At 31.4% G+C, this 21,471-nt stretch overlaps 1 protein-coding gene across 1 annotated transcript in view; it reads right to left on the bottom strand.

Moving 5' to 3' along the window:
• The window catches only part of LOC126879539 (juvenile hormone esterase-like), a 54,667-nt gene that overhangs the window by 12,152 nt on the left and 21,044 nt on the right, over positions 1 to 21,471 (bottom strand). The window lies entirely within an intron of this gene.

Here is a 21,471-nt window from a genome sequence, read left to right as displayed (position 1 = left end):
ATACAGGGTTAGTCAAAACTCGAAATGCGTATTTTCTTAGTTTTCTTAAATAGAACACCCTGTATTTTAGTATTGTAATGAAATTATTTTGTATGGTACTTTTTATTTCTTAAGCATTCCCTATACCTAATTGCTTTAATTTGTGCTTAACTGTTAATTGCACCAACAATCTTAACTACGTAGGTATTTTGTTAGCTCAACCTTTATTGTTAAGTTTAAGGATGAGTCTAGATTATTATGTATATTTATTTCGGAAAAATTATTTGTAATTGAATATTTTCAAGGGCAACCTAATAAAATTTCACGTAGTTTTTGTTGCAATTAATGTTTGTCTTTAACCACCAATAACTCACAAATTAAAGCATTTAGATATAGGGAATGCTTAAGAAATAAAAAAGTACTATAAAATATCATTTCATTACAATACTAAAATACAGGGTGTTCCATTTAAGAAAACTGAGAAAATACTCATTCCGGGTTTCGACCAACCCTGTTTACTAAAATTAAAAATTTAGCTATACTTTTTTAACCATAGTATATTTTTAACCATAGTAGACTATATTAAAAATAATTTAAACATAAATATAGTTTTTGATGTATAACTACTACAATTTTACAAGCTGTGAATATTGCTACGAAATTAGGAAGAAAAAAACGTAATTATCTTTTAAACTTGTTCTGCAGCTATTTTCTTGTGGCATTTTTGTAATGAACTAGTTTTGATGGGAAATAAGCCACAACTTTACTAAAAAAATATTTTATTAACGTTTCGATGGCCAAATCGGATGCCGTTGTCAAAATACAAAAAATATTAATGAATTAAACAAAAATATTGTTGGTTAATAAAAATTTTTTCTAATAATTTATTTAATCTGACTCATTTATATCGGCAATTCAGACATATATTATACATTTTAAAGTAGAATACTTTAAAATGATATTGCCAATATTTAAGAGTTGCGTTGCTGGGACGACTTTACTGAAAGATAGTTCATTCGATTACATTAAATCAAGCCCAACTCAAGAATATCCGTCAAAAAAATTATAACATGTGATCTGTCTTTAAAAAGGCAACCACATGCAACGGTGACAGTAAAATTATCGCGTTAGAGATTCCATAGTAAGTCACGAGGGAAAACCAGGAAAAACTCTCGTGATACTATCCCGACATCGTGAGTATTATGTCTAACTTTTGTTTACTCTCAAAACTAATACCAAATTCTGACCTTAATATGTACATATGTAATTTTAAATTATAAATAATATTAATAGTGCATAGGTATATAAATAATAGCAAAATATAAAATATGTACTATCTTGATATGTTATTGACTTACTAATCATGGTATTTTTTTTCTATTGACTTCCTCTTTTAGTATGGGTAACCACATCCTACTGCATTCTACCGAGGAATTTGCGACACAATTGGTTTCATTTAGCATAATTAGAGCCGCTACTTTTATTTTTCTCTTTTTCTCTCCACTAAACTCTATGGTCATTATCCCATGCGTGTTGACATATTTGAGATCTATCAAATTCTCTTTTTTTAATATAAGACTGGTATTCACTTATTCTAACGTTTAATGGTCTTGATGTTTCACCTAAATAAAATTGTTCGCATTCACAAGGTATTTTATTAATACAATTCTTTGTTTTTCTTGTTCACTTTTTTTTAAACTAGCCTGTATAACATTACAAAACCTGATATTTTAAGAAAGAAGACATCGAGAAGAATCCAATAATATAAAAATATACAAGGTGTCCCATTTAACCTTCGGATGACCAAGCGGGGAAAATTGTGACCCCAGCGTATGTTTTTCTTTAATAAATTCAAAAGTATTTTCAATTTTTAACTCATTTTTTTTTATTTGACTTTAATATCATTCTAGATATCCTCATATTTTGAAATAAAAAAAATTCCCTATATTTTACGAATAAAAAATATTTATATCCTGAAGTTGATGTTTGTAAATTACCGTCTATTATGTGTAATTCCAAGTAGTTTACGCTAATGACATCGACTTTGCAAAGTAGCAAGACACTTACTCAACATACACACTACACATGACACTAATAATCATGTTGTGACTGGCTGAAATACATAAAGTCCATGCCATAAAAGAAAACTTCATTTTTTTGTTAATTGTCATTTTTGACATTTTTGACCTGGGGTAATTTTCCCCCCTTGGTCATCCGTGTAACAAAAAAAGGTTGGTTATCGGAAGGTTAAACAAACGAAGTTATAAGCAACTTCCGGTATAACCGGAAGTAGCAAGTAGGTACATAAAAATATTTTCATTAAATAGTTCACTCTTCAAAATATTTTCATCCTCATTTTCATGATTCTGTTGCCTTTAGTTCTCGAGATATTTCTAATAGGCCATTTATATATGCCTCACCCTGTATACAATTATACAGGATGAGTCATGAGTGACAATAAAATGTGCCAATGTCCATTAGTTAATAATATAGAGGATGAGTTATAAATTTTGACAAAATGAGAATGAAATGGTATTTTAATAAATTAGTTCATTTTGTTCATCGAATAATCTGGAACTATCGATGAATTCTTCTTCTTGATGTGCCTATGCGTGGCAATCTTTATCTTATCTATACACCAGCCAGCGCGGAAGAACTGCACAGACTTGAACCAGGTTCTGAGGTGCTATAGCCAGGAAATTCTTCTTCCTCCTGGACCTCGCTTTCCAAATATTTATTCTTGCAAGATAGCTTGTAGACTTATTGAACGGCATATCTGGAATAATTTCGGATAATGTACCTCTCGGTTTTTCTGAGGACCTCCTAATTTAGTCCATGGTAATAAGGTTTTTTCCATGACACTTGAACAGCCAGGGTTTTGAAGCGTTTGGTCGACAGGTAATACCTATAAGAGCAAATTGTAACTATTTCCTGCGTAGGATATGGCGGCCATTTTTATTTATAAACGATTAAGTGTCAAAAAATTGCATTTTTCATTTTTTTTTTCAAATCAATGGAAAACAGGGAAACCTATGGTTTTTTTAGTACAAATATCTTCGAGATTATGGAGAAAGCTTTAAAATGACGTATTACAAAGTTTGATATACTCATTTATTGTTAATATAATTGCGAAAAAAGTTAGGAATTGCAAAAAAAATGTTTTCGCAATAACTGTTGTAAAAATTAGTGAACAGCTTTAAAATTTTTGTCAAATCAGGGCTCTTTGGTGCTTAATATGTGATAAACATTTCAAAGCGATTCATTCAATTGTTTAAATTTTATTCAAATTACTTTTCCCAGAGCGCATTTTTTTTTGCAATAACGTAAGTCAGAAGAAAATGACGTTAGAACCATTCCACAGGTGTCAAATGAAAGAGCATGAGCTATGTTTTAACTTGGTTTAAAAAAAGTGAATAAAAATTATTAGTAATAAATAATTATGCAAAAGTATCGTAAATCTTTCCTTATAAATTTTTTATTTTGTTATAATATATTTATAATTTCTTATATAATAAGAAATTATACATACTACTCCAATTTTTTATTAATTATGATATAGATAACATTACTTGGTAGTTGTGCACTTAAAACAGGGTAAAAAAGTAAATTTTTTTGGAAAAATTTATTCAAAAAGTTTATATAGAAAAATTGACGATACCTTTGCATAATTATTTATTACTAATAAATGCATCTTTTATTCACTTTTTTAAACCATGTTGAAATTGTAGCTCATGTTCTTTCATTTGACACCTGTGGAATGGTTCTAAGGTCATTTTTTTCTGACTTATGTTATTGCAAAAAATGCTCTCTGGGATAAAGGGTTTGAATAAAAGGGCCTAGCCGGGTAAGATGGTGAAAAGTGCCCCCAACTCGATTTAAATTCCATATAGACCACTTTTTAGCACATATAGAGGAACTCACTTTCTGAAATTTTTAGCCCCCTAGGTGGTCACGTGACCCCTCTAGAGCCTAATAAGTCTTTTTAGGTTTTTATTTTTTATCTCAGCCGCATCAAGAGCTAGCCAAAAACTTTATTTAAAAAAGTTATAAGTTTCAAAAAGATCTATATGAAATTTTTTTTTATTTTTTGGAGGGAAATTCGAATTTTTAGAACAATTTTAAACTTTTAAATAACTCTGAAAAAAAAACTAAGACACTCGTTTTTACGAAAATAAATTATAACGTGTATTTTTCCTCAATCTTTCACCCTGAATTTTTTCAGATTTTTATAATTGGTAAAACGTACCTTTAAAAATAAAAAACCGCATTTTTTCGGTTTTTTTTTTTTCGTTTTTTGATACAATTTTATACATATTTTTCCAAAAAGGTAACACCGTCACTAGAATAGGTAAAAAACTGCAAAATAATTGGGGTTTGTTTTATAAAATTTTTTTGTAACGCCATCCATTTTTAAGATACAGGGCGTTGAAGAAAACAAAATTTTACACATTTTTTATGATTTTGCTGAAACTACTGGCAACATTGTAATAAAACTTGGCGAGTTTTAAGAGGTAGTTATTGTGCATGTTTTGACATACAATTAAGGATTTGATATTCATCATTGGCGCGCATAGGGGTAATGGTCTGAACTTTTTAAAGAATAAAGATAGTACGCCACTGACATATTTTAAATTAACAATCGTTTTTGAATTCCTCGTTCAATTTGTGACAAAAAATTTATCTTCTTATTTTTTCATACGACGCACCATTTTTATTTAAAAAATAAAAGATCTTAATCCTTACAAAGCATTCGAACTTCTAGTATATCTACATACATAAACTCGTACATCCATTATAAAAATTAATTTGAATACTTTGGAAGCGTCAAGATATTTTATTTTTTGCAACAAAACGGCGCGTCGTATGAAAAAATGGGAAGATAGGTTTTTTGTCACAAATGGAACGAGGAATTCAAAATTGATTGTTAATTTGAAATATGTCAGTGGCGTACCATCTTTTTTTCTTTAAAAAGTTTAGACCATTACCCGTATGCGCCAATGATGAATATCAAATCCTTAATTGTATGTCAAAACATGCACAATAACTACCTCTTAAAACCCGCCAAGTTTTATTACAATGTTGCCAGTAGTTTCCGCAAAATCATAAAAAATGTGTAAAATTTTGTTTTCTTCAACGCCCTGTATCTTAAAAATGGATGGCGTTACAAAAAAATTTTATAAAGCAAACCCCAATTATTTTTCAGTTTTTTACCTATTCTAGTGACGGTGTTACCTTTTTGGAAAAATATGTACAAAATTGTATCAAAAAACGAAAAAAAAACCGAAAAAGTGCGGTTTTTTTATTTTTAAAGGTACGTTTAACCAATTTTAAAAATCTGAAAAAATTCAGGGTGAAATATTGTGCAAAAATACATATTATAATTGATTTTCATAAAAACGAGTGTCTTAGTTTTCTTTTTCAGAGTTATTTAAAAGTTTAAAATTGTTCTAAAATTTCGAATTTCCCGTCAAAAAATTAAAAAAAAAATTTTCATATAGACCTTTTTGAAAGTTACAACTTTTTTAAATAAAGTTTTTGGCTAGCTCTTGACACAGCTGAGATAAAAAATAAAAACATAAAAAGCCTAATTAGGCTCTAGGGGGGGTCACGTGACCACCTAGGGGGCTAAAAATTTCAGAAAGTGAGTTCCTCTGTATGTGCTAAAAAGTGACCTATATGGAATTTAAATTGAGTTGGGGGCACTTTTCACCATCTTACCCGGCTAGGCCCTTTAAACAATTGAATGAATCGCTTTGAAATTTTTATCACATATTAGACACCAAAGAACCCTCGTTTGACAAAAATTTCGAAGCTCTACACTACTTTTTACAACAGTATTTGAGAAAATATTTTTTTTTGCAATTCCGAACTTTTTCGCAATTCTATTAACAATAAATGAGTATATCAAACTTTGTAATACGTCATTTTAAAGGTTTTTCCATGGTCTCGAAGATATTTGTACTAAAAAATCATAAGTTTCACTGTTTTTCGTTGATCTGAAAAAAAGGGGAAAATGCCATTTTTTGACAGTTAATTGTTTATAAATAACAATGGCCGCCAGATCCTACGCAGGAAATAGTTACAATTTGTTCCTATAGGTATTACCTGTCGAAAAAACGCTTTAATACCCTGGCTGCTAAAGTGTCACGAAAAGGGTATATTTTTGTCTTATAACCCTGGCCGAATTTGTGACCCAGTCAGTTTATGGGATTTTAAGTATTCTCCGATATAGCCACATCTCAAATATTTCCAATTTTTTGCACCTAATTCCGTTCAAGATCCTCGATTCACCATAATAAAAAACGATAAATTACTAAACAAATATTATACAGGGCGATGTTTTAGAATTATTAGACGCCAGTCAAGGGGAGCAAGAATAGGATATTACCTCCGAATTCTATCCTACTGCATGGATTTTAATTAAATTTTGGGCCTAGCCTCTACTTATCTCCTAATTCAAAGTCTACCCTATGCCGATGTCTTTTATCTTGGGGGTGGTTCCCACCCCTTTTTAGGGGTGGAAAAATTTTTGGTTAAAATTACCACAGAATTCGCTAGAGAATCTAATTCTAAGCAAAAACTGTTCTATAATTTTTTTTTGAAAACTCAAAACTTTTTGGGATATTCGTGGTTGAAAACTGGCCATTTTCATTGAAACATACCTTTTCGAGCGGTTTTTTGCGAATACCTTAAAAACGATGCATCTAAGTAAAAAAACTACATTAAAAATTTTTGTAGCTTACAAACAAACAAAGAGACACTTACCTTCATAAATCTTCTAGTTATAATAAAAAAGCGATATGGTAGGTGAAAATAGTTTGTTTTTTTGGTACATTCTCAAATTGGTGTATTCAACTTGAAATAACAGAGAAACGGTCAACTTTATTTGTATAATGTTACTAATACCTTTTGTAGTGCTTGAAAAGACCTTTAAAATGAGCTGTTTTAGAGGTCCATTACATTAAAACTAAGCGAGATATGCTGCAAACAAACTAGATAACTAATGTATTTTAAGAAAAAATGAGAAGTAATTTTAACCTCCATACACCAAAATGTAAATGTATCGTTTTTCTTCTACAATGCCTTTTATTATAGTGTTATTTCTATGTTTAAAAAGGTAGACGGGTTTAAAATGAATGGTTTTTGAAAAAAAAAAAAGATTAAATTATAGAGTGCATTTTTAAATTTTCTTAAAAATCTTCCTTTTTCTTCATGTAACTTGAAAATGATAAGAGATACAGTAATGCAAAATAAAAAGGAAATTTATATATGAAAAAGTCCTACATATTTGTGTGGTATCTCTTATCTTTTTCGAGTTACATGGAGGAAATGGAAGATTTTCAATCCAACTTTTAAACATAAAAATCACACTATAATAAAAAGTATTGTAGAACAAAAACGATGTAATTAAGTTCTGATGGATGAGGGGTTAAAATATACTTCTCATTTCTTCTTAAAATACATTAGTCATCAATTTTTTGCAGAATACCTCGCTTAGTTTGAATGTGATCGACATTTAGTATTGCTCGTTTTAAAGGTATTTTCAAGCCCTACAAAAGTTATTAGTATCATTACACACTTAAAATCTACAGTTTCTCTGTTATTTCAAGTTGAATAAACCGATTTGAGCATGCAGCAAACAAACAAACTTTTCTTACCTACCATACCATACCCCTCTTTTTATAACTAGAAAATTTATAAAGGAACAAATCTCTTTGTTTTTTTATAAGGTATTCGCAAAAATCCGTCCGAGAAGTTGTAATTTTTCAATGAAAATGGCCAATTTTCAACCACGAATAACTCAAAAATATTGAGTTTTCAAAAAATAATTATGGAACAGTTTTTGCTTAAAATTAGGTTCTCCAGCCTCTTCCGTGGCTATTTTAACCAAAACATTTTTCACCTTCGAGAAGGGGTGGGAACCACCCCAAAGATACAAGCGCACATCGGCATAGGGTAGACTTTGTTTCTTAAGCTATTCCCTACTTACTGTGAAAATATCAAATAAATCGATGTAGTAGGATGGAATACCCTCATTGACTGCCCTACTTTTGAAATTCTGGAAATTGGCTAAAAGGGTTGTATTATTTAAAATGTATAGCAGTATAGCACGAGATTATTAGGCGAGCGTAAGGCGCCCTAAAATGACCAGATACTGCCTACGGAAAGGTGAATAGCCAATTTTAATCATAATTTATGTTTTTGATGGCGCTAAAGACGAAAATGGGGTTTATTTTGAATTCTATGTGGGGGAACATTGTCAAAATGGCAATTTAAAAAAAAATTAAAAAAATTCAATCACAGTTTTTTGCGTTTACCTCGCTACAATACTGTTACATTTTAATATTTTTTTTCTTAAATTTTTACATTGTATAGATCTCACCTTTCTGAAGACCTGTACCTGTTTCAAACTTTCAGTCTTATTCTTATAAATGTCATGAATTTTTTAAAGTAAAAGGTGCAGATTTGTGAATTGCAAAGTTTAGTCGCAAAAGTTGAAAAGCGGAATTTGAAATTTAGCTTTTTAGTCACATGTATGTTAATATATAGAGTACAAAGAAGTTTTCTGGAAAGTCTTATATTAAAATGTTTTATAGAAAAAAAAAATAGTGCAACTTTTATTATCGACATTAGAACTCCCCAAAATAACGCTTATTTGTCGAGACACTGACCATGGGTGGTGAATGGTTCATTTCAGTTTTACTTTATGTTTTTGATGGTGCTGAGGACGAAAATGAAATTTATTTTAAATTATAGCTGGGGGAATATTGTCAAAATCGCAATTTTATCCTAAAAAAATGAAATCACGTTTTTTGCGTTTAACTCGCTACAACTCTATTCCATTTAATATATTTTTAAGTTTGGTACAGTATAATATATTTCTTACTTCTCTGACGACAATGGTATCTATTTCAGGCTTTTAGTGTTTTTCTAATAAAACTTATAAACTCTTTAAAGTACAAGATACAGATACGTGAATTACAAAGTTTAATCGCAAAAGTTGAGTGACGAAATTTGAAATTTAGCTTATTAATCACGTTTATGTTAAAACATAGAGTACAAAGAAGTTTTATGGACAGTTTTAGATAAAAATGTTTTATAGAACAAAAAATGGTGCAACTTTTAATGTTAATCCCCAAAATAACGCTTATTTTTCGAGATACTGACCATGGACGGTGAATGGCTAATTTTGCTCTTACTTCATGTTTTGGATGGTGCTGAAAATGAAAATAAGGCTTATTTTGAATTTTGTGTGAGGGAACATTGTTAAAATCTAAATTTTAACCTAAAAATGAAATCACGTTTTTTTACGTTTACCGCGCTACAGCTCTGTTCTATTTTAATATGTTTTTTTTCTGAAATCTTTACAACATATACTTCACACCTTTGTGAAGAATATAAGATCTGTTGTATACTTTCAGTTTTTTTCTCATAAAAGTGATGAATTTTTTAAAATAAATTGTGCAGATTCGTGAATTGCAAAGTTAGATCGCAAAAATTAAGTGACAAACTTTAAAATTTATTTATTTGATCACGTTTATGTAAAACTATAGAGTCCAAAGAAGTTTTATAGCGAGTTGTAGATCTAGATGTGTTATAGAAAAAAATGATGCAACTTTTAATTTTAATAAAAACGTGATTTAATTTTTTTTAATTTTTATGGTAAAATTGCGATTTTGAAAATGTTCCACCATTCGAAATTCAGAATAAACTTCATTTTCGTTTTCAGCACCATCAAAAATATAAAGTAATACCGAAATTAGCCATTCACCACCCATGGTCAGTATCTCGAAAAATAAGCGTTATTTTGAGGATTTCTAATGTCGATATTAAAAGCTGCACTATTTTTTTTCTATAAAACATTTTGGTCTAATGCTTTTCAGAAAACATCTTTGTGTCCTATATTTTAACATAAACAAAAAGCTAAATTTCAATTTTCGTCATTCAACTTTTGCGATTAAACTTTGCAATTCACAAATCTGCACCCTTTACTTTAAAAAAATCCATAACCTTGACCGAAATAAGACTGAAAGCTTGAAACAGGTACTGTTGTCTTTGTAAATGTTATAACTATATACTCTAAAAATTTCAGAAAAAAAATAATAAAATTGAGTTGTAGTTAGGTAAACGCAAAAAAAAACGTGATTTCATTTGTTTTTATTTATTAGGGTAAAATTGCAAATTTGACAATCCTCCCCCACATAAAATTCAAAATAAACCTCATTTTCGTTTTTAGCACCATCAAAAACATACAGTACGACTAAAATTGACCATTCACCTCTACGTGGTCAGTATCTCGAGAAATAAACGTTTTTTTGGGGGTGTTCCGCTCGTCTATATATGGCAGTATTTAATTTAATTAAACAAAAATATAAATTTAATTTTACCAGAAAAAGTTAGTTTTTTTTTAATCTAAGGTTCAATTTTCCAAACTTTTAATCCATAGTAATTTTTTTAATGAACAATTAAGTTCGGGTGGGAAAAATTTATACGCCATTTTAATCATAATTGACTATTTATCTAATTTGTAAAATTCTTATTAGAGTTTTAAAAAAACTGTAATATTGCAATTAGAACGAAAATATGCATTGTTTCGGAAAAATTCAAACATGCTTATATATATATTTTTTTTTATTGAGAAATTCGCATCAACCCGAAGGTTATTAGCGAGGAGCAGATTTACAATATTAAATATTATATATTTAAAAAATTAATAGCTTTTAAATAGTTTAACATATTTGTGAACGAACAATTTGCACCAAGTGCTTTCTCTAAGTTTGTTGGAATACCGTAAATTCTTCTTGCTGTGGAGAAAACTGGACAGTCTACAATTATATGTTTTACCGAGAGTTTAACGTTACACTGATCACATTTCGGTTCAGGTTCTTTTGTTATTAAGAACTTGTGTGTGGCACTGGTATGACGTAACCTAAGGCGGGTTATTGTCACTTGATCCCTTCTTTTGGTGGGGAAACATGTCCATGGTTTAATGTTTGGTTTAATATTCCAAAGATTGGACACTGAAAATTGCCATCGGTTTTGTGATTTACTTATGATGTGGGATTTGATAACACTTGAAACATCACTAGTTGTCACATATTGCACGATAGTAGAGTCAGCTGAGTTGACGGCTTCACGCGCACACTTATCTGCTTCTTCATTGCCTCTTATACCAATATGTGACGGGATCCAGATGAAGATTACCTCCTTATTACGATTTTGTATCTCGATCAGATTTTGTTTTATTTTTCCCAGAATGTAATTCTCTGGGTATATTTTTCCTATGGATTGTAGTGAGCTTAGTGAATCAGTCAAAATGATGTATTTCTGATTTGGTGAGGATATAATATATGTCAGTGCCCCGTATATGGCATATAATTCTGCATTAAAAGTACTGCAGTGTATTGGCAACTTATATTTTTGGCACATATTCGAGGATATAACTGCTGCTCCCACGCCATCTGTTGATTTTGAAGCATCTGTATATATTTGAGAGAAGTTTGTATACTTTGATAATAAGTTTTGCAGATTTTGATGTATTATACTATGGTTAGTAGTATGTTTGTCCAATGAAGTTAAGGTGGTAATTATTTTTGGTACTCCCAAATTCCATGGCGTAGCAGGTTCAAAACTAACAGGATAGCAAGGAGGTAAGGTGGTGTTAAGAGATGAGAGATCCATTTTGATTCGGTGGTAGAAAGGTTTGTGTAGACGTGGTTTATTGGAGAAAAATGTTGATAATCGGTTAAGGTGATCATATTTGAAGGTGTGGTTATTAGGATTTGCATTTGATTTAATTGCATAGGTTAACTTTAAGTACATTCTTCTGTAATACAGTGATGGTTCAGCTGCTTCACAATACAGGCTTTCTATTGGTGTGGTTCTGAAAGCTCCCAAGACAATGCGGAGTGCAGTATTGTGGATTGAATCTAAAATTTTAAGAGAAGACTCAGTAGCCGATGAATATGCTATCGCGCCATAGTCTAATTTAGATCTGATTAGAGTTCTGTAGAGAGAGAGCATAGTTTGTCTATCTGCTCCCCAGTCTTTTTTTGACAATGATTTAATGATATTAAGTCTTCCTTGGCATTCGATTGCCAGTTTCTTAATATGTTCTTTCCAATTTAGATGTTGGTCGAATGTCATTCCTAAAAATTTTACAGTATTTTTCCGAACTAACGAATTGTTATATAGTGAGAGTGAAGGGTGATTAGGGCAGCTTTTCTTTGAGAATAATATAAATTGTGTTTTTTCTGTAGAAAATTGAAACCCACAACTTTGCGACCATTTCTCTAGTTGATGTAAGAACGTTTGTAGCATATTAGTGATGTTTTCCATATTTTGACTTCTCGCATAGATAACAAGGTCGTCTGCGTATAAGAGACCTTTCAGTGGTAAGTTCATATTGGTTAGGACATCATTTATTGCTACTAAAAAAAGTGTAGGGCTTAACACTGATCCTTGTGGAATACAATTCTCTAGTTTTGTTTTTGGTGATAGCATACCATTAGTTTTAAGTTGGAATGATCTATTGGTAAGGAAATTGTTAATGAACGCTAGGCAGTGTCCCCTGATATTTAAATTATGTAGTTTCTTGACTATTAGGTGTTTCCAAGTGACATCATAGGCTCCCCTGATGTCAAAAAATATAGCGACGCATTTTTGATTGACAGCAAAAGCTTCAAGTATGTCATTTTCTAATGCTAAAATATTGTCTATTGTTGATCGATTTCTACGAAAACCACTTTGATTTGGAATGATTAGGTTTCGATTCTCAAGAGTCCATAAAAGTCTTTTATTTACAATTTTTTCCATTAATTTACCCATAGCACATGTCAAAGATATTGGTCTATATGCATTTGGATTACTTTTTGGATTGTTTGGTTTTAAAATTGGTATAATAATAGATTCTGACCATTTTGGTGGAAATTTATGTTGAGTCCAGATTAAATTAAATAACCTTAGTAAGTACTGGTGAGCGTTCGAAGGTAAATTTTTTATAAATTTTACCGGAATATCATCAGGTCCCGCTGCCGAATCTTTAAATGAGTTAAGGGCTTCGTTGTATTCTTCCATTAAAAAAGGAGAGTTTATAGGACTTTTATCTATCTCATCGAAGTTAATTAGATTACGTTCTTCATGTTGCTTACGTGTAATAAAGCTCTGGTTATACTGGGTATTACTAGATCTGTGTTTATAAGTGTTAGCCATTTCTTCTGCGATTTCGTTGTCGGAGGTAATAACCTTATCTTGAATATTTAGTGAGTTGATTTTTAAATTTAAACTTTTTCCCGATATTCGTTTTATCTTGTTCCATATGTCACTCATAGGAGTAGAGCTGTTTATTTTAGAAACATAATCAATCCAGGATTGACGTTTAGCTGTCTTTATTGTCAATCTAGTTATGACTCGAGTTCTCTTATATTCTAGTTGGTTTTCAAGTGATTTATTTCTTTTATATTTATTAAAGGCAGTTTTACTTTCTCTAATGACCTTTTTACAAGACTCGTTCCACCATGGAACTGGTGTTGAATGTTTCGTTGGAGCTGTTTTACCGATTGAGTTTTCAGCTACCTTAATAATTATTTGGGTCAAATTGTCTAGACATTCTTCGACATTAATTATTGTTGTCGAGCACTTGTTTATATATGATTCTATCTGTTGGGCGAAATGCTTCCAATCGGCTTTATCTATTTTCCATTTGGGAGAGAAATGGGTTGTGCTTTTATGTTGATTGTTTTCTATAATTAAAGGATAATGGTCACTGTTGTATGTGTACTGCATTGGATACCAAGACAAATGTAGGTAAAGATCACTGTCACATATTGTTAGATCAAGTGGTGTAGCTTCTGCAGTTCTTATATTAAATCTAGTCGGGCTTCCGTCATTTAAGAGAGACAAATTAAGATGATCTATAATTTCTTCAATGGCGGTACCCCGTTGATCTTTATATGCGGATCCCCAGATGTGATTATATGCGTTTAGGTCACCCAAAATGATTCGAGGAGTAGGAATTTGTTTAAAAAGATCCTCTAGTTCGTTTCTGGAAATTACTGCTCCAGGAGGTAGATATATGTTGCAAATGTTTATATTAGTTTTCCCAATAACGGTGACAGCAATGGCCTCTAAGTTAGTATTTAGAGGTATTCTTATCGAGTCATATGAATTATTAATTAAAATTGATACACCGCCACTAGCAATGTTTTGGTTAAGTCTTATTTGATTATGACAAACATAGTTTCTTAAGATTATATTTTGATTTGGTTTAAAATTGGTCTCTTGTAAACATACAAAATCTGGATTTTGTTCTGAAAGAATGATCTGTAGCATGGGTAAATTATTGAAATAGCCATTTATATTCCACTGTATTAATTTATTAAATTCCATTTTAATTTATTAAATTTATTTATTGATTTGTTTGTGAGGAGTCACTTTCTGTATCGGATACTAGGTCCTGTGGGATTTGCATCTGTAAGTGTTTTAGAAGAATTTTCCTTAATTTGGTATTTCGGGTCTTTGTAGATCTGTCTTGAGTATAGGGATATATTTTGTTTAACATATCGATGAGAGCTGTAAAGTTATCTGTATAATTTTCAACGGTAATAAGTGGATCGGGTGAACTCTTTATGTTTTCGAATAGGTCTGTTATCTGAACATAGCTTAGAACAAATGGTGGCGACTGCTGGTTTATGAATGCTTCTAGAGATTTTCCTTTATTTTGTTTTTTCTTTTTCTTGGGATTAAGTGCTATTTCTGCTGGATTGGTAAACATCGGTTTATCAGTGGTATCATTAGGGGGCGGGGGAGGACTTAAGGTATCGTCAATCGTTCTTTTTGAACTATTTTGTGAAGACTCAATATTCATATGTAAGGTAGTTGATTCGCTCTCAGTTTCTTTGGGGTTCAGTTGATTGTTTGTAGTTGGGGTAGCTGATTGAATTGAAACAGATGCTGGTGTGATGGTTGATATTTCTGGAGGATTTAATATTGGGTTTTTTTCTGCTGTGGTTGGAGCAATAGGATTTGGTTTTGGATTGATAGGTTCTGGTATGCTGGTTGATATTTCTGGAGGAGTGAATGTTGGGATGTTTTCTACCGAGGTCGAAGCGATAGGATTTGAGTTTGGATTGATAGGGTTTTTGCAGTTAGTTGCCGTATGACCATTTTGTTTACAGTTGTAACATGTCAAGTTGCCACTCGATAAGAATATTCTGTATGAAGTATTATCGTAGTTGATTAAAAACGATTCTGGAATTGTGAGGTCTGTTGGGCTGATAAAGATTTGCCTTCTGAAGCTCATTATATGACTAAATTCAGGTAACGGTGCACCAATTTTTATAAAGGACATTGTAGATTGAATTACAAGTCCCATGGACTCGAGTTCTTTAATTAATACATCATGAGGAATTGATGGACAAACATTAGAGAGAATAATTCTTTCGGAAGGAGTTATATACCTTCGAGCTTGTATAATCTGATTATTAACCACAATGTTGCCGTTATTTTCAGTCATGAATTTTTCTACGATATTTTCAGATGATAAATAAAAAAATATTCTATTGTTTGATAATCCAGAGCAGAATAGTATATTTTTTGGATGAATGATTTTTCCCAGCGGGAGGAGGTAATCTTGTATTTTCGCATCTTCAATGGAATTAAAAATGATTGCCCGGCGCTTAGAGGGATGTTTTTGTTGAATAAGGGCGGTAGAGTAACTTCTTGGTGTAGAATTATCCATTTGAGAATTTCCTGGTAAATTTATTTCACCGCTTTGTGACATCTTGATCGATTTTTAAACATTTCTAAGTACGGACCTGTCCCCGGCTGGGAAAAAAGCCGAGTGGACACACAGGTCGATGGTAATTAAATGTTTTTGTTTAACGTCAAGCAGATTTCGATATAAAAATTTACAATAATGTTAAATACTAACTAGCTGTTTTCTGTGGAAATTACAGTAAAACTGTACTTACAAATTTGGAAAGTTGAGATTCAATTGATCACTAATAATTTCACCAAGTTTGGTTAAATTTTGAAAACTTATTCTCACTTAATTTGAACTATTTTTTAGAGCCAAAATAAACACACCGTTCCGACATACAGTCAGGATCGGCCTCGCTTATATTTTTCTAAAACTTTTTTTGTTAGTTTATATACATGTTAAAGTAAAAAGTTCTACTCGCAGATTTGGCCGCTAATTGTTTATCAATTTTTTAAACAATAACAATTAGCAAATTAACAAATAGCATTGCAATTTGAAAATTCTTATACGGAAGCTCTTATACAGTGTGTCTGCGTAGCTAGGAACCACATGGAAATCTTTTTTATTACCAATTTTACGGAAAAAAGTTATTCTTCATAAAATGCTTTGGATAGTCAAAAATCTAAAACTCAACCATCAGATATCAAATTTTATCAATTTTATACGGGTTATGTCAAAAATATGAATTTCGTTAAAGAGTAAAGTACCTACCTTTATATTCCAGAATATCAAAAAATGCTATTATGAAAAGTTGTTTGAAATTAGAAACTATGTCTAAATATACAATAACATCATTCTAATCAAAAAAAAAATTAAATTTTTTCTCAAATTACGGATACTCATCATCATTTTATTACAATTATGCTAACTATTTTATTATCACTTTTACGAAAAAAAGTTATTCTTCATAAAATGTGCTCTCCCTGGTCTAAAATCTAAGATATCATCAGATATCAAACTTTTTAAATTTTATACGAGGTATGTAAAAAATATGAATATTTCTTAAGAGTTAAGTGCCTTTATTATTCACAATATTTTAATTAGAGGGATGTAATTCAACATTAAAACAATTTTTTTAATTCCAAACAACTTTTCTTAATAACAATTTTCGATATTGTGAAATGTAAAGGTTCTTTACTCTTGGGTGAAATTCATATTTTTTGACATACCTCGTATAACATTAATTAAATTTGATATTTGGTGATTACATCTTAGATTATATACGATGCAGAGTATTTTTTACAGAATAACTTTTTTTTTTTTCGTAAAACTGATAATTAAAAAGTTATCAATAGGTTCCAAGTTACGCAGACATACTGTATAAGAGCTAAAAAAATTTTTTGGTCGAAAATTTATTATTGTTGAAGCTTATGATTAAATGTACTTTAGGTAAGTTTTACAGAAAAAATTTTGATCACTTTGTATAAACATTTTTTAGCTGGTAATTTTCGGAGTTTGTGGTACATTTTTGTTATCTTTCCTAATTTTCTTAAAAAGAATTAGTTTATTTCATTTCTAAAGTAAAACAATTTAGTGCATTTTAAATATTACATCCTAAGCTTTAAAAAAGCACTCATAAAACTGTAATAGATCTGTTAAAACTTGAGTAATGCCGTCTTAAATTGGTGGTAATTCTATAAAACTACGAAGATTTCAAAAATTACATTTTTTGAGACGTCATATCATTTGAATTAAATTTTTGAGATTTTCTTTAATGAAACATCATTTAGTAAGACGCTTGAAAGGTAAGTTGTGCAAAATTGAGAGTCTTATAAGAAAAATTGTATTAGTTACACATTTTTAAATCATTTTTAAACAAAATTCATGTAGGGTTCAGTTTCAGCCCACACCGTACTTATGCCCATACATTTTATTTCTTTCTATTATAACCATAAGATCGCTTAATTATTCTTCTTACATGTTCAATTTGTAAAATTTCATTTGATCTATTACTTAAAGAATTACATTAAAATAACTCAACCGTGCACTTCTCCGTACGTTGGTTTACAGTGCGCCAATGTTTTGAGAAGGGTGACTTCAGCGTTATAAATAAAAAAATATAGAAGATACAGATTTCATTTTAGCAAATTCTTTATACAAGGTTTTTTGTGTAAAATTTTCTGAATTGTTCAATAGTCAGTTTTTTTCTAAAATTTATATTTTCGGAGTTATTTAAAACAACATCTAATTTCGTAGTTCATTTGTTTAATAAAAAATGAAGCACCCACTTCTCGAGTAGAACTTTTTGGTATGTTGTTTATTAAACATTTCTTAATGAAATTGCAAAAAGTTCTATCTTCTTTGATTTTTTCCGAAGTGAAAATCTATATGCACTCCCCTATAATATTAAATAGAAAATTGACTGAATAGAAGATTCACCTATGTATGGTATTAAACGATGGAAGCAGACTCTTTAAATGTTCATTTGTCATTCCCCATAAGAGTCTCCATACGAGGTAGGAGTATGTATAGTTCCTCATAAATCAACATGAATGTAATTTTAACTAGCAGAAAGATTTTTTTACATCCAGTACTAAAATGTTTTTCAAGTGAACTATTTTCGACTTTCCCGTGGTTGCTGATGTATTTCTCTTGAACTCCTTTTTTGCTTCGTTCTAAGCTGCAATTTGTTTCTCAGTGTTTTATTTTTCAGGCAGTTGTAATAAATTATATCCGTTTATCAATAATTACTGCATTTTTCATTTATACATTGTACCGTCTCCATCTCTTTTCATTTCTTTTTTTCGTTTTTCTTTTGCTATTATTCCCATGAGCTTATTATGCTTAGTTTGTAAAGATATTCCCCCTTTCTTATTATAAAATACACTTTTAATATTTCTTTTGTAAGATTAATAGTAAATTATTTGGTTCTAGAACACGAAGACTAACGTTTTAACATTTTATTATGTTCTTCTTCTTCTTCTTTTTATATAGACATTACTCTGTCTGTTTTTCAATGCGCCTCCAGTAAGTTGTCATTCCATCTTTTTCGTGGTCTTCCCACTGATCGTCTTCCTATTGGGGAACCGTCTCTCACCGTCCTTACTATTCTATTTGCTGTCATTCGGCTTATGTGGTCGTTCCATTCTACTCTTCTGCTTTTCACTCAGTTATTAATGTTGTCCACCTTGCATCTCCTTCGTATATTTGCACTTCAAGCTCTATCCCACAGCGTCTTACCATCGATTATTCGCAATGTTTTTATCTCTGCTGTTTCTAGCATTCTGTTTGTCCTTTCTGTATCAGGTCGTGTTTCTGTCGCGTATGTCATTATTGGTCTGATGACTGTTTTGGAAATTCTGCCTTTCACTTCTTTTCCGATGTTTTTATTTCTCCATATTGTTTCATTCAGGTAAACTGCGGCTGTGTTTGCTTTATTCACCTGATCTTCCACTTCTGTTTCGAGCTTTCCGTAGCTGCATAATGTGATGCCTAGATATTTAAACTCCATGATTTGTTCTATTATTTGATCCTCCAGCTCTAATTTACACCTTATTAGATCTGCTGTTATAACCATGCATTTAGTCTTTTTTGGGGAAATTAACATGTTAAATTTTCTAGCGGTTATATTAAATTCGTAAATCATCTTCACTTTGAGAGATTAATATTGCGTCGTCTGGATAACAGATTATTTTAAGTTGTTTTCTCCCATTTGGTATCCTGTTTTTTTCTTACTTTTTTTATTATTTCGTCCATGATCAGGTTGAACAACAGGGTACTCAGGGAATCTCCCTATCTTATCCCGTTGCCAGCTTCGATTGGGTCAGTTAGTTCTTCACCTACTTTTACTTTTATTGTGTTGTTCTGGTAGATATTTTCGAACGTTTTAATTATTCCTGGAGGTACCTCTCTTGCGTACAATAAATGGATAACGTCCTTTAATTTGACCCTGTCAAATGCTTTCTTAAGGTCCACTAAACATAAGTATGCCGGTTTGTTATATTTTAACGATTTTTCTTGAATCTGCCTCATTATAAATATAGCGTCAGTGCATGATCTTCCCGACCTAAAACCTTGTTGTTCTTCTGCTAATGTTATAATTTCATTCAGTTTGTTTGTTATCACTTTGGTCGTTAATTTTAGTGTTGTGTTTAATAAATTAATTCCTCTGTAATTCTCCGGGTCCGATTTTTCTCCCTTTCTGAAGAGAGGTATTAGTATGCTTGATCTCCATTATTGTGGTATTCTGTTTTGTTCTATTATTTTTTGGATTAGTTTTAATAATTGTTTGGCCAGGTCTTGTCCTCCATACTTTAGGAGTTCATTCGATATTCTGTCCTCTCCTGGTGATTTTCTATTTTTTAATTTCCTTAATGCTTCCGTTACCTCTGCTTCTTCAATAATTATTCCTTCGTTTGTTGTCACTTCAGGAGTTATTGGTTTGTTATCGTTACCTTTAGCAAACAGAGATCGAAAATAGTCTGCCCAAGTTTTCTTTTGAATGTGTTTCCTACTACCTACATGTGGTCACTACCTACATCTGCTGAGTTGAGGCATCTTACGTCAATTATTTTTGATGGATGTATATCTCTGTTAGTTACAACATAATCTATCATAGATCTTTTTCTACGGGTATTATTGAATGTATATTTGTGTTGGTCTTTGTGGTCAAAAAAGGTGTTGTTTATACGAAGTTCGTTATTCGTGCAGAAGTTTATCATCAGTTCTATATTTTCGTTTTTGACATTCTCATTATGTTTTTGTTTAATTCAAGGTATTACTTGGTTGCCTATTCGAGCGTTAAAATCCCCCCAGTATTATCAACTTTCCTCTAACTTGATCTACTACTTGTTGCAATTGATCATAGGATATTTCCCTTGTCGTTTGGGGCTTACTATTTTCTGGGCCGTATACTCCGATATGTTCAGGTCTTCTTTCTCCATTCTAATTTTTGCTGTGACAATCCTTTCTGATACATATTGACACTCTTTGATGTTATTTTGGTATCTTTGGTGTATTAGTAAGTCTACACCCTCTTTAGCCCTGTTTTCTTTTGCTACTCCACTGTAGATTAGTATATATTCGCCTAATTTTGACTGGCATTTTCTTTCTTTTTGGTCTCCTGTAGAGCGCATATATCTATTTTTTTCTCTTTTAGCTATTGGGTTATTTCTTGATCTCTAGTGTTGAGCGATCTTATGTTCCAAGTAGTTATTCTCATCTGGGTTTTGGAGGTTCTTCTCGTGTCCTTATTTCTTGCCGTGGTTGTCTTCATATTATCAATCCGGTTCCGAGGCTTCACATTGTTTCTTTGAGAAGTATCCTTTTTTACGATTGGTAGGTTGCTAACCTTGCCAATCACTCTCCATATTTTATCCGGGCTTGGGACCGGCTATGGTAACCGCAGAGCTGCTCGATCCACCCCGCAATTACTCCAGGCAGTGTTATTTTATTATGTTAAAAGTTATATTAGCCGATCATTTTCGACCAGCCTCTCTTTCCTATGGCGTTACGGCCAGAGTCGGGCCCGGGCCTCCTCCTGCATCCGCCTTCAAGTATCTCTGTCCCTGATTACTGTCCTCCAGTTGTCCACCCTCGATATCTTTTTAGCATTGTTTTCTAATTCGTTTATACACCTCTTTCTTGGTCTTCCTACTGGCCTACGTCGCACCATAATTCAGCTAAGCGTTCTACTAGGTGTTCTGTCATTATCCATTCTTATAAGGTGACCTGCCCAGCGCGATCAGACCAGTAAAAATATTTCTACCTGTTACCGAGTTCCTAATATTGAT

This window comes from Diabrotica virgifera, chromosome 2, assembly GCF_917563875.1.
Source record: "Diabrotica virgifera virgifera chromosome 2, PGI_DIABVI_V3a".
Lineage (NCBI taxonomy): Eukaryota > Metazoa > Arthropoda > Insecta > Coleoptera > Chrysomelidae > Diabrotica > Diabrotica virgifera.
Note: the sequence above shows the minus strand (reverse complement) of the source record. Positions and strands in the feature narration are given on the sequence as shown.